The 13983-nt window shown below is 42.9% G+C and overlaps 1 pseudogene; it reads right to left on the reverse strand.

The window, feature by feature from the left end:
- Positions 1 to 3687: 3687 nt before the first annotated feature.
- Positions 3688 to 5398, reverse strand: LOC105096270 (epsin-1-like; annotated as a pseudogene).
- Between the last annotated feature and the right edge of the window lie 8585 nt (positions 5399 to 13983).

The raw sequence follows: 13983 nt of genomic DNA on the forward strand, positions 1-13983 counted from the left end.
TGGGGACAGGCTGTTTTTATTCATATTCCATTTCTTAGTGTCTTACATGACCCTGACATGAAGAACGTGCTTAGAAAATGGGAGTGTGTGAGTCAATGAACGTGGAATAGAGCCGCCTCTATATTGGAGGAATGGTACCAATAGCTGCTGGTGGAGAGGGTAAGAGAAGGAAGCCTCTGAGGGCGGCTGGGGATACACAAGGCAGTCTCCGTGTCCACTCACGGTGAAAGGGCTCTGACTAAGCGTTGGTGTAAGTGAATACAGTTGGAACTAGGAGGAGTTATTAGATGGTATCATAAAGGGTCCCTCTTTCTCCCTGAAAGAGTACTTCCTGCACAGTCCTGAAACTCCCTTGAAGTAAGTATACCTTTATTAAAACTGAAATCTTGTTTGGGAGACTTCAGGCATCAACATCTTATAAATAAACACTTTATCATGTAACTTTCTTTTTGGAATACTCCCAAGGGTGGAATATCACCTCCTAGTAGGTTTCTAGGAAAGAGATGAGAGTAGGACATAGCAGTTGGGCAGGACCTCAAATACAAGCATGGTTATTAACTATTTTTCTTTGGGCTAATTCGTTTTACTGAATAAATGGACACATGGGGGTAGGATGCTTTTTGTATTATTCCTATTTCTGATATTCCCCATGGAGAAGTGACCTGGAAGGTACACTTAGCCAACACAATCTGCAATTTCATACATGACTTGAATAAGTCAAGTGTTTGAGGAATAAAGAAAAATTTGCTTCTCCCCATGGCTAGAGGGAATAATTGGTCCCATCTAATACAACCAAAAGCAAATAACCAAAATGCAAGTTTAGGATCCATTTTCCAATCCCTGAAAAAAATCTATATAAGTATAGTTTTATTACTTTTAATGGCTCTAGTTAAGGTTGAAAATTAGTTTAGTCTACTGGTCCACTGAAAATACTGCAAACTTGCACAGAAAGTCACACAAATACCAAGCAACTGGAAGCTACAGGAAAAGGAAGGAACAGCTTCATTTTGAATGTTGTTTCCTATACAGAAGAATAATCATAATAAACAAAGAAGTCTTTATAAAGGATCAGCCTTTTTAGTGGGGTCTCAGAAATTCAAAAGGGCAAAAACAAAGGTGCTTAGAAACATGCCTGCAGTCTAACAAAAACCATGAGGCAGCTATGAGTTAAAACATCATAAGTATTTAAACCATTAAACACTTTAATCTCTAAAGGAATGCTTTTTTTTTTTATTGAGTTATAGTCAGTTTACAATGTTGTGTCAATTTACAGTGTAGAGCACAATTTTTCAGTTATACGTGAACACACATATATTCATTGCTGCAAGGAATGCTATTATTAAAAGGATTTCCTTTTATGTCCAATAGTTCTGTGTTGACTTGACCTGATTTTCTACTGGTGGACCAGTTACCTTTGGCATACTCCAGTGCTGTAGGTTAAGTGTGAAGGAACTTCATCTGCCAGACTTCTGGCTTTCTGCAGATGACAGACAAAATGTCTGTGACCTTTGGTCAGGAATATACTAGGGGCCCTGTTATTTGGAGGGTTTGTACTTAACTCCTGCCCAAATCCAGAGACATGGGAATCTATCTCTGATAAAACTTTCTAGTATATCTTTTTTTTCTCTCTCATTCCATTCTTGCAGGCAACTGAAATAAGCTAGTAAGAAATAAAAGAAGAAAAACATCAGTTTAAAAAGAAATCTATTATATATAAAATAAACAACAAGTTTCTACTGTACAGCACAGGGAACTATATTCAATGTCTTGTAGTAACTAATAATGAAACAGAATATGAAAACAAGTATATGTATGTATGTGTGTGACTGAACTATTTTGCTGTACACCAAAAATTGACCCAACACTGTAAACTGACTAAACTTCAATAAAAAATGCAAAAAAAAATCAGTAATGAATACCTAAAATCATAGTCTCACAAATACCCAAATCTCATATCCTAGAGCCTTTCAGAGACACAAAAGAGATTTGAGTTCGTTTTCTCCTTTTCCTCTTGCTTCTTCCACCCATTTATCTGCCACAGAATCTGCTTCAGGAAGCAGGATGTAAGCCATTAGGTTAATGAGTGCAAGCGCTTGCTAGAGGCAAGAGGAACTCAGGCAAAATTTTGACACAGAAGTGAAAAGGCACACAGAGATGGGATCTAAGTTTTGGAACCAGTAGAACTGGGATTGAAGGAGAAGAATAAAAGGAATGAGTAGTTGAGAGGAAACTCCAGACCACAGTGAGAAAATTCAAGGGTCTCCTGGGTGGGTTAGTACCTTGGCACCCCTTCAAATGGATGCACTTGCTTTAGCTCCCCCTGATGTTACATAATGCATTCTGGCTGAACTTAATAGCTATTGATAGCATATCAAGAAATTACACTTAAGTTTATATACACAATCTCACTATACACTCAAATAACCTCTTTGCTTTTCTCAGTTGCAACTCCCCAGGAAGCTAATGACAACTCTTGACAATTTTCACCCAAGTTAATAAGTTTCAGTGAATTCCTTCAAAAGTCTCCCTTTGTGACTTGATAATCATTGAAAAACCTAAGCAGTTAAGAAACTCTAGGCAAACACTTTTGTATCAGATTTTGAAATACAAAGTTCACGTGATAGACAGATATTCTCCAAGGTCACCTCAGTGCTTGTTCTTCCAGCAATTTTCTGTTTGCTCTTCTCTGTTGATTACAGCCAGTTGATTATTTATATCTAGATCTCTTTTTAAAATTATTATTGTGGCATAGTCAGTTTACAATGTTGTGTCAATTTCTGGTGCACAGCATAATGTTTAAGTCATACATATACATACATACATTCATTTTCATATTCTTTTTCATTATAGATTACTACAAGACATTGAGTAGTTCCCTGTGCTATACAAAAGAAATTTATCTATTTTATATATAGTAGCTAGTATCTGCAAACCTCAAACTCCCAATTTATCCCTTCCCAGCCCCTTTCCCCACTGATAACCATAAATTTGTTTTCTATGTCTGTGAGTCTGTTTCTGTTTTGTAAATAAGTTCATTTGTGTCTTTTTTTTTTAAATTCCATGTATAAGTGATACCATACGGTATTTTTCTTTCTCTTTCTGGCTTACTTCACTTAGGTTCATCCATGTTGCTACAAATAGCATTATTTTATGATTTTTTATGGCTGAGTACTTTCCATTGTATAAATATACCATAGCTTCTTTATCCAGTCATCTGTCATTGGGCATTTAGATTGTTTCTATGTCTTAGCTATTGTACATAGCGCTATGAACACTGGGTTGCATGTATCTTTTATTTTTTCCACTGTGACCATGAGAATTGCCATTTATTCCCAAAGTTGCCAAAATCATCACCAAGGATTCACCAAGGGGTGTGGAAGGGGACGAGGAGGCTCAAACATTGATTGAGGGGCCAGTCAGGAGTTGGAGGGAAGGGGAGCAGGTGGAGGGACCCCCAGCTGTCCCTCCCCCTTCTAATGCCATGGGAAGGGTCTTCCTCTGGCCAGCACCCCGATGCCCAGTTTCTCTCAGAGAGGCGGGATGGGAGGCATGGGAAGAGGGTGTAGTGTGAGTGTGCCCCAGGAGAGGGAAGGGTGCTGGGTGGGGGCGGGGTCCCCCACTTCACATGCACTCACAACACTGGTGGCCCAGGCAGCAGAAATGGGGGAAGCCCCCTCCCACCCTGGATTATAGGAGGGAGGGATTAGTGTTGGGGACTGGGGGTCTCAGGGGCATCATGGGGGGCAGACCAGGGCCCCCACCAGGGGAAGAGATGTAGGTCAGTGGTGCTCCAGGGACCAGGGGCATGGGGCTGAGCCACAGCTGGTTCAAGGTAAGCATCACAGGGGACGTGGGCTGGAAGTGGTTGGTGACGGAGGGGACAGCGGCCAAGGTTCTGCTCAGCAGGAAGGTGTTAGAGGCCTTGGCTCCTGGTGGAGTGGGGCCCAGTTGGCTCACCAGTGAGTCCAGGTCAACCAGGGCTGTGTTGGGCCCCAGGAAGGGCTCAGGAGTCTTCCGTGTGGGTGGTGTCGGGGTTGGGGCAGCAGCGGGCGAGGGTCTCCTGACAGCCTCATCCAGAGAGCCCCCAACCCCACTCATGTCGAATGCAACAGGGCTGCAGGTGGGCATCTGTCTGGTGCACAGATCCAGCTCCCCCGGGCTGCTCCCAGAGGTCGGCAGGGCCATGTGCAGTCGGTGGAAGTCGTAGAACTCATCAGGCTCCTTCTCAACCCCCCCGACCACTGTGGTGCTGTTGATGCTTTGCTTGGCAGGTGACCCCCCTGCCAGGGGTCTGAGAAGGCTGGGGCTGGTACCCAGGGATCAGAGGCTGGGGGTCCACTGATGGGGGCCCCACCATCTGAGATCCCCCATGGGTCAGGAGCATGCCCCTCTCCAGTGGCTGGGGACTGGGTCCCATCTGAGTCCCACCCCAAGGGTCAACTGGGGGCCCTACAGGGGCAGCAGTCCTCCAGGGGTCCCCGAAGGCTGGTGTAGGGGCTGGACCACCCCAGAGATCAACAGCTGGAAGGACAGAGGGTCCCCCCCAAGGGTCTGAGGTGGTGGCAGCCATGGGGACGGCAGGGGTCATGGGTGCTGGGCCCCCCCATGGGTCCGTGGCCAGCGGAGGACCTGGGGCCGTGAAGACGTCAGCAAGATTCGTGAGGGATGATGACTCCTGGCCGGCCATCTCCCTCTTGCTCTCCTCTATGGCCATCTGCAGCCTCAGGTCATCCCCACGCCGGATCTGCTCCTCCTTATCGTGCTCCCTGAGGCTCAAACAGGGCCAGCTGGAGCTGGATGTCATCCTCAGGGCCGCATGATGGGGGCTGGTCGGCCTCCTCCTTGCTCATGGCCAGAGCCAGCTGGAGCTGCCACTCCTCCTCCTCACTGCTCTGCGGCCAGGCCTGCTCTGCCTCCGGTGGGGGCCAAGCACAGGGCAGCTGCGCCAGCTTCTCCTTGGCCTTGACCTCGTGTGTGCACGCTCCTCCCGCAGCCAGTCCTCTTCAGGCAACAGGGCCACCAGATGCTTGGCCTTGTGCACGTTCCTGCCCTGGTCTTTGCCCTTGTGGTCCACGTACTGGAAGTCCTTCAGCGTCTGCACTGCCTACATGTTCTCCTTGCACTGCAGCATGCGTGCTCAGAGCCAGTCTTGATGAGCTACTCCGTCAGCATCATGGCCTTGTACGTGTGGCCAGTTCTTGCAGTGGTTGTTGAGCCGCTTCCAGATCATGCTTATGATCTCTGAGAAGGCCATCATGTCGTAGGTGAGGTTCGTGTGATCTCAGACATGAGGGAGCTAGAAGGATCCCAGGGGTGTTGCTCGTGGTTTTGTGGACCTTGATCTCGGCCTCAGCTTGTGGGCCATGTTCTTCATCTGGCACCGCAGCGAGGTCGACATGGCTCCCAGCAGCAGTGAGGGGATGGGCACCCTGGGGTGTGCAGAGATGGGGCGACTGGAGGAGGCAGGCCGCAGCAGGGGCTGGTGGGTCACTGCATCTTGGCCTCTTCATGCTGTGCTCTGGGGGGGGTCATGTCAGGCATCCCCTGTCCCCTGCTTGGCCTCAGTGTCATGGGGCATGCCTTGGGCGCATGTGCAGACGCACAGAGGGCCACAAGCTGAGGGCCCCACCGCCCTGGCACCCAGGAGCGGCACAGAGAGCCAGGTGGCGGAGGGGAGCCACTGAGCAGATGGGAAGCAACCCAGGGTGCATGTATTTCTGGATCATAGGATAAGTCTATTTTCATCTTTTTGAGGAATGTCCATACTGTTTCCCATAATGGCTGCACCAAATTACATTCCCCCCAGCAGTGTAGGAGGGCTCCCTTTCTCCACAGCCTCTCCAGCATTTGTCATTTGTGGACTTTTAAATAATGCCATTCTGACTGGTGTGAGGTGATAACCTCATTGTAGTTGGTTCTCTTTTGAATCAGCCCACCACATTTGGTGATTCTTTTCAGTTCTCATTGTCCTTTAGTGTTTTCAGTCCATCTTAACTATCTTAGAAGGTCATTTCATCATCACATTCTATTTTTCACTGGCTCACCATTTTCAGTGCTTAGTAATGAACAGACAGGAGTGTCTGTGTAATCATGTGAAACCACACCCAATTAATCTTTGAGAAGCACACCAAAACACTTCTTATATGCAAGTATTTATTCCATTTTTTAAATGAAGATAAGAGAAATAAATTTACCACTAATAAAGATATTCTACCCCATTTTTATTTAAAAAAAAGAAATTTATAGTAAGTCATTTGTATATTAAGCACATTATGATTTTAGATAATACAAATCATCATCTTAATATAAGGCATGAGTCATGTAGTTTCAGACTTGCAGTTCACCTGACTGCTGGCTTCTCTGGTCTCTGAGTTAGTGGTCCAGCCTTGGGTTGCACCTGCATTACAGAAACAGATGAAAACAAAATGAGAAGGTAGTGGTGAGGAACATTTTCCCAAAACTTTCCATGAAGGTTTGTGGAAAGAGATTCCAATCTATTCACTACTTGGGAATCTCAATTAATTGACATCATTATTCAGATTTGTATCAGTAATTTTTGAAAAGACATTAACTGTCAAAGTATTACTCAAGTCAATCAATCATTTTACCCAAAATATCAATTTTAGTCAAATATTGCACCAAAAAATACTTGTCTCATTAAGTCACCCAACTCCACCTTTTCTAGGCCCCTTTTGGTTGACTGATTGATTCTGAAAAGACTAGAAACCTTCAGCAATTTCAGCATCTCTCGCAGACAGACTCCATGAAAATATTTGAAAACTTCTCCACCCTTTCTTTCTAGTTCTCAAAATCAACAATTCCCAATCCTGGCCCAAATATGAGTACGTTGATTCCAAATACAGCTGAAATCTCTTGGAAATGTAAACATTTTTAAATTGGCCCAGAAAGGAATTAGAAGCTGCTGATCCTGCATCCTTTTTAAAGTAAATTTAAGATATAAACAATTTAGCTACTTCAGTGAGTGCTGACAAGAGCCCAGTCACTTCTTACTCCCATACTTTGCCTACTTAGACTGCCTAACCACTGGATTTTATGAATAAAAAGGAGAGGAGAGAAAGAAAAGAGAGATTCTGTTTATCACTGAAAAGGAAGCTTATGGGTAGATCTGGGTGACACTTTTACTTTCTGATCATGTGTTGAGCAAGATTGAGTTCCTCTATTGAAAATGATAAACTATTAACGGAGCTGGATTTGCTTGGATTTGATGTGGTCTTGCTCTTGGTGCGTGTTTATTTGGGGAACGTTTTGTTTCTTTCAGCAAAAAAAAATTGGATCCCGTGTTAAGATGGTGTTTCCTAGTGATACTATAATATCAAGGTTGCAAACTTGGTGTCATGGGGGTCTTTGTCCAGCCCATTAGACTTGCTTGTTTGACCTTAAGAGTCTTAAAAAAAAACAACTGAGCAAATACTTAAAGATCAGGTGATTTCATATAGAACCTCTCATTTCACTTTCTTGAAAAGTCAAAAGATTAAATTTGATAAGACAACAATGGTCTGTATTTCACTCAAATTCTAATTGCTTAAAACAAAAGCTGAGTAGAGTTGTCCACTCAAGTCTGTCTTAGTCTTTAACATTCACAGCTGTTTCCTTGACACTGAGTTTCATTTGCCATTTAACATCATGCTTACACTACTGTTTTTGTTTTTTTTTTAGTAATAGTGAAATAAATCTTGAAAGTGGGAAAAGTGAGAGCTGTTTTTTTCCCCAAGATAAATGACAGACCATGTTTATTTGCACAAGTGAAAAAAGATCCATGTGTTTAATAAGCAAACAATGATCTGCCACAGAAGAAGACAACTTAAGTTGCCAAGCCATCATATTAATTTATGTTACCTTCATGCCCCTTGTAGGCACTGGAGTTGGAATCCCTGATTGATTACATTCTCTACATCAGTGGTTCTCAACAAAGGGGCATATAGGAATATCAGAACCTAGAGTGCCTTTTTCAAGGCATACACCCTTCCACACAGGCATTTCTGGGAAGCCTGCCACTTCCGGAGTCTTCATCTCACTGCAAAAGCTGTCTAGGAAATTCTGATATGATTATCTGGTGGAGAACTCCATATCTGGTCTATTGAAAGACATCCTGATGTTTTTATTACAATTTCTCTCCTTTGTCCATGCCAAAATAAAATGCCCGACAACCTTTGAATTCAAGCATCATGCCCAAAGCCCTTAATAGAGCTAAAGTAATGTGTTTATATGGTGAGAAGCTGTCAAGAAGACTCTTCTGATTAATGTTCTTGCTTCAAGTGGTATGTGGGGGGGCCTCTCGCTCCCTCATCCCCAGAGATGGCCCACATTCTGTCTACGGAGTGTGTATCTACTTTTACTCTAACCTGAGCACCCAACTCCCACACCTCATGGCCTTTCTCTGGCCTTCTGAAATAGCCTACACTCTATGTGCTATGTATCTCTCTAAATAAATCTACCTTTACTCCAAAAAAAAAAAAAAAATGTAGGTAGGGGTTAAGATTGGTGCAAAAACTACCTGACACCTTTGAAAATGTGTTAGCTCAAAGTCAGGATACCCCTAGATGGGTGGGTCACACATTTGAGAACCCCGGGAGCTTATTAAAATATCAGTGTCCAGGCCTCATGTCACTGTTTCTGCTCAGTAATTCTGTGTGGATGTTGAGACAAACTGACAAACCAACACTGGCCACTGTATATGGAGATAGAACTCTGACCCACACCCTCTGCAGCAACCAGTCCAGGAAGCCAAACTATGACCTCTTTCATCCCTGCTTCCAGCGTAGCACTAACCAGAGAAACCCAGATGCACTCTCCTAACTAACCTCACAGGATGTTTCGCTTAGAGTTAGGGGGCCTCCAGCTTCCCTGTGCCAACAGCTTTCAATCAGGGCATACTGGACTCTTGCCCTTTTCACTGTAACACTTCGTACTGTCATGCCTGCCTTGTGCTTCTGCCAGAGCTAAGTGATGATGGCTAACTTCTTTACTATAGCAAGCTCTGAACAGACAGCTTTTGCTTTTTCTCTTTAGTTACTTTTACAGGTTCCAGGAATCAGTATTTTCAGCCACCTCCCCAGATAATTCTATGATATACCAACATTTAAGAGTCACTTGTGCCTATATGTGTGTGGGAAGAGGGCAGAGATTCTAATGTGCCCCAAGCCCTGGTCAAAGTCCCAGCTGAAACAGAAGCTCTAGGAAGTGGACTGGAAAGTAAAAACAAAACAATACAAAACAAATCCTCCTTTGGGTGATGCTAGTAATCAAGGGAATTGGGGGAGACTTGGGACTCTGCTGTTGTCTACAGTCTTGTGGCAGGTTGGTGGACTATTAACCACCTAGAAAGTTTATTACAAACAGAAGTGTCCAGGTTCCATCCTTGGAGATTCTGATGCTGTAAGTCTGATGTGGTGATTCCCATGAATAGCATGTTTGGGGAAGCAGTGCTCAACCTATGTGATTCTCAACTAATGTGCATACAGATCCCCTGGAGACCTTGTAAAAAGGCAGATTTGGATTCAATAGGTCTGCGGTAGGGCTGAGATTCTGCCCTTCTAACAAGTTCCCATATGATGCTTCTGTGGCTGGTCTGCTAACTGCACTTAAGTAGTCAACGTTGGCTACGCAATAGAGCCAAATGGGGAAACAGCCTAGGGAGTGAGACTTAGGCACCAGACAATTCCAGTGTGCAACCAATAATAAAACTGGTACATCTGCAGACTGCTTAGCCATGTGGCTAGAGCAGGGCTTCCCCAGGAATGGCAGCACAAGCAGTCTGATTAGAGCTCTTGTGAAATTGTCACGGACACGTCACTTACATTTCAGCATGGCTTTGTGGTTCTGGCAAATTCCTGTGGACATGAGGATGCTTGGAAGTCCATCAAATGCACTGAGAAGGGGTTGTCACGTGGAACTCCTGATGAACTACTTTGTCTTGATCTTTGAGGGGCTTCCTGCTGAGGGAGGGGTAGCGTAACAGTGATCTGGAATGCCCCATACGTGAAACCTTGAACTGAGAGCTATTGGTCTTCAATGACTGAGGAAATTTCCATAAGTTAAATTTGTTTTTATCTCAAGTTGAGTGTCACCGGATACTACTATCAACTTACACACACACACACACACACACACACACACACACACACACACACACGGTGATCAGATTGGTTTCTTTTTCATTTTTCTCTTCTAGGATGTCATGACTGATTACAAGGGTAAGGCAGATGATGGTGTTGTGGTTGATAAGAAGGTGCATTTGAATGAGTTATAATTACAATTCACCCTTCACCAGATGGCTTCATCCTGTTGCCAGGCATTTGATGAGCTATTTCATGAAGACTGTTGCTGGGATGAGTTAATGCCTGAGAGCTTGCTCATTTGAATGGACCAATGTGAAGGTGCTTAGCAGATCTTTGAATGCTTGGCTCATTTTTGCTTAGAGGATAAATGAGCTGATGCATAATTACATCTAAGAGAACTATTCCAGATGAAAAAGTACCTCCTAACCAAGGATTATGTGGGTTTCAAGCAAGCATGGATGACAACAGAGTTGAGCAAATAGGCTTAGAATCATTTCATCAGTGAGTTAAATGGACACAAGTTTTTAAAAGTCATTTATCCAAAATGCACTGTATCAAATCAATCATAAAGGTCTCATGGCTGATAAACAAACATTCCAATCTGCCTGTGCTCTGTAATTATTCAGAGTAAAACATCCTCTGTATAATTGAATGTCTGTTATTTTCAACCATCTTTCAGTGTATAGACAAAAGAAACCTAAGAAATTTTCAGACATCTGAAAACTGGGTCACATTAGACTCAACTATAGTGAGCCAAAGGGTATTTGTGATTTAGTGCCTAATTCTCAGGCAGAGGTTGAGAAGTTAGCAAGGAGAAGGCAGCAGAATGCCCAAGTGAAAAAAAAATTATTTATCATCCACAAACCAGTGCATGTCTGCTTTCAAAGGATCAAGTTAACTCTCAAATATTGATACATAGATATCTAAATGGTGTGTCTAGTAGCCATGAATCATTATTCATGAGTCATTTAAATAGATAGATAGATAGGTAGAAAGAAAGATAGACAGATGATAGATAGAACCATTATTTTAACAATATACCCTTGTATGTATGATATACCATGTACTTTTATTTTAACAACAAATTTGATGTGAATTCAAAGATTTTTCTGAACAGAGAGCTTTAAAAGACAAAATGAGTCACAGATGGGCTGAATTTTACATCAGTGTTTAGCAGATTTGTAATATAGAAACTCCAAATCAACCAAAGAAACTAAAGTCTTGCATTATAACATACTAGGAGGTTAATACTGCTTTCTTTTTTTTTCTTTTACCATTGTATTTTAATATCCAAGAAGATATATTACAAGGAAGAAAACAACCTAGCAAAAGTACTAAATCTGGAGGTTAAGAGAAATCTACATGACATTGTTGGGAGAATTTCTAATGACTACTTTATCAATGGGTTTAGCTTGAGAAACACAATATTGAATTGTACATCCCAGTCTTACGTGGACCCTACCACCCGCCCCCAGGAGCCCACCATTGATCACATAATGGGCACTTTCCTCTAAAGGGCCAGGGCCCAATCCCTCCCCTGCACCCACCACACATGTCCATTTTCATTCCGACCCAACGTTAAGAAAAGGGCACAGGTGTGAGAACTGACTGCTCCATTTGTTTCAGGGATAGGTAGCCATCTCAGAAAAGCTGGGGAACTGTGAGCATTTGTGTATCACATGTACAAAAACAAGAATGGCAGATTAGAGCTGACTCTCTTCTGTCTTTAGCTAACTTTTTATCAAACCAAACGTGGGTCCACTCACCCATGTGCAGTAAAGCCAACCTACTGACCCAAGGTTGTGGTGAAGGAAAGTTCATCATTTATTATAAGGTACCATACAAGGAGTCCAGGACAGCTAGGGCTCAAAAGCCCTGAACTCTCCGATAGGTTTTAGTAAAGCATTGTTTTTAATTTATTTTTTTAATTGAAGTATAGTCAGTTACAATGTGTCAATTTCTGGTGTACAGCATAAAGTCCCAGTCATGTATGTGTATATATATATATATATTCTTTTTCATTAAAGGTTATTGCAGGATGTTGAATATAGTTCCCTGTGCTATACAGAAGAAATTTGTTTTTATCTGTTTTTTTATACATAGCAGTTAACACTTGCAAATCTCAAACTCCCAAATTTATCCCTTCCCACCCTTTTTCCCCCTGTAACTGTAAGACTGAAGATTGTTTACTGTCTGCAAGTCTGTTTCTGTTTTGTAGATGAGTTCATTAGTGTTGGAGGCATACTTGTGAATTCTCTGCAGGTATCCCATTTCAACATTAGGAATTTGATGGCTTTTTTTTTTTTTTTTCCAGTAAGGCAAGGTGAGGGAGAGGAGTCCCAGGGTATGTGACCAGCTCATGAACAATTCTCTGGTTGATTGGTTGATGGTGAAGTAACATGGTAGTGTCACAGGGGTTAACTTTATCAGTCTTTAGGCTTCAGTAGGCCTGGAGGCTATGTGCTCCTGGTCAGCAAGTATTTAACTCTTGCAATTGGTGGGGGTTTTAACATCTGTTAAAACAACTCAGGGAATGTGTGTCAGATACTGTTGTCTGGGTACTTCACAGAGGAGCTAAAACAGAGGATATCGATGTAACAGATATATAGGATATAGGGGCCTCAGGAAGGCCCCATAAGGCCCTACTCAGTTGCAACTTGCAGGGAGAAGGTCCATCTCAGTCCAGTAGAGTTCCTTAGGGACATTTTTGGCCTAGCTCAAGAATTTGGGCCAGAAGCAGTTCTTGGCAAAATTGCCTCTAAATTCAGGTTGGAACAGGGGAGTTGCCAGTACCAAAGGCACTACCCCTGCCCAAATTCTATGTGTAGCTGCCCCTTAAAGCATTAGGTGACTAAACCATAATAGTTATATGATAAAATCAGCACATGAAGGTCCTAAGGGAAAATTCAGGTAAAGAGAATTATTTGAAGATGCAGAAAGAGTAACTATTTGCAGATTAGTTGCTACAGGAAACAGGAATGAAAATTAAGAGGCATCTGTTTGAGTGCTCATTCACAAACCAGAAGCTTCCAGGGCTCTGAGGTGGAACACTGCTGCGCTTGGTCTCTTGCCACCTGCGGTTTAAGGCTCTGTGGGAACCCAGAGACCCCTGCTGAGCACCTGTTAGTCAGCCTGTCTACCTCAGAGGCTGGTAGAGAGAAGCCAGAAGCCCTCAGGGAAATCAGATGCAGCCGTGGGAAACCAAGTGAGGGAACTAGCAGAGGAAAGGAGGCAAAAGTGTTTATCCAGGAAGCAATTTCTTTCCTTATGTCCTCAAACTTGACCCACTTTTGACACATTTTTATTAACCTTGGACTGCATGGAATACTAAAATTTCTGAACTTATTCTTGTATGGTTTCCTATCTGAGGATTTTTTATTCTGCATTGGAATGTGGACTAGCAGTCCTTCCACCCTTCTTTTGTTCAAGCATGGATTTAAGAGTGAATGTGCACACACTGGCATGGAGGGTGAGACATCAGTATTACTATATCCTATATCTCAGAGATACTACTATATCTGAGACATCAGTATTACTATACAAAATTATGTATTAAGCATTGCACTAGGCTTTTCAAATAAGGATTCACATGCAATTATTGCAACAACCCACAAGGTTGTTGTGAAAATCCCCACTTTGTAAATTGGGCAAATGTCTCCAGGGAGGGTCATGTAACTTCCTCAAGATCACATGGAGAAGGCAGGATTTGAACTCCCAAGTCAACTTGGGTTTGCTTTACTCCCAAGATTTTTCTGCCATAACCATACTCTCTCAAAACAACACATTTGCAGGAGTCAATGGTTTTCTCTACAACTTCTCCATTTTCTGGTTAGATTGCTCTCTTAGGCAGAATTACAGTCCTTAAGTTATTTCCCTTAATAGATCTCTTTCCTAATTCTCTTGG

This window comes from Camelus dromedarius, chromosome 15, assembly GCF_036321535.1.
Source record: "Camelus dromedarius isolate mCamDro1 chromosome 15, mCamDro1.pat, whole genome shotgun sequence".
Lineage (NCBI taxonomy): Eukaryota > Metazoa > Chordata > Mammalia > Artiodactyla > Camelidae > Camelus > Camelus dromedarius.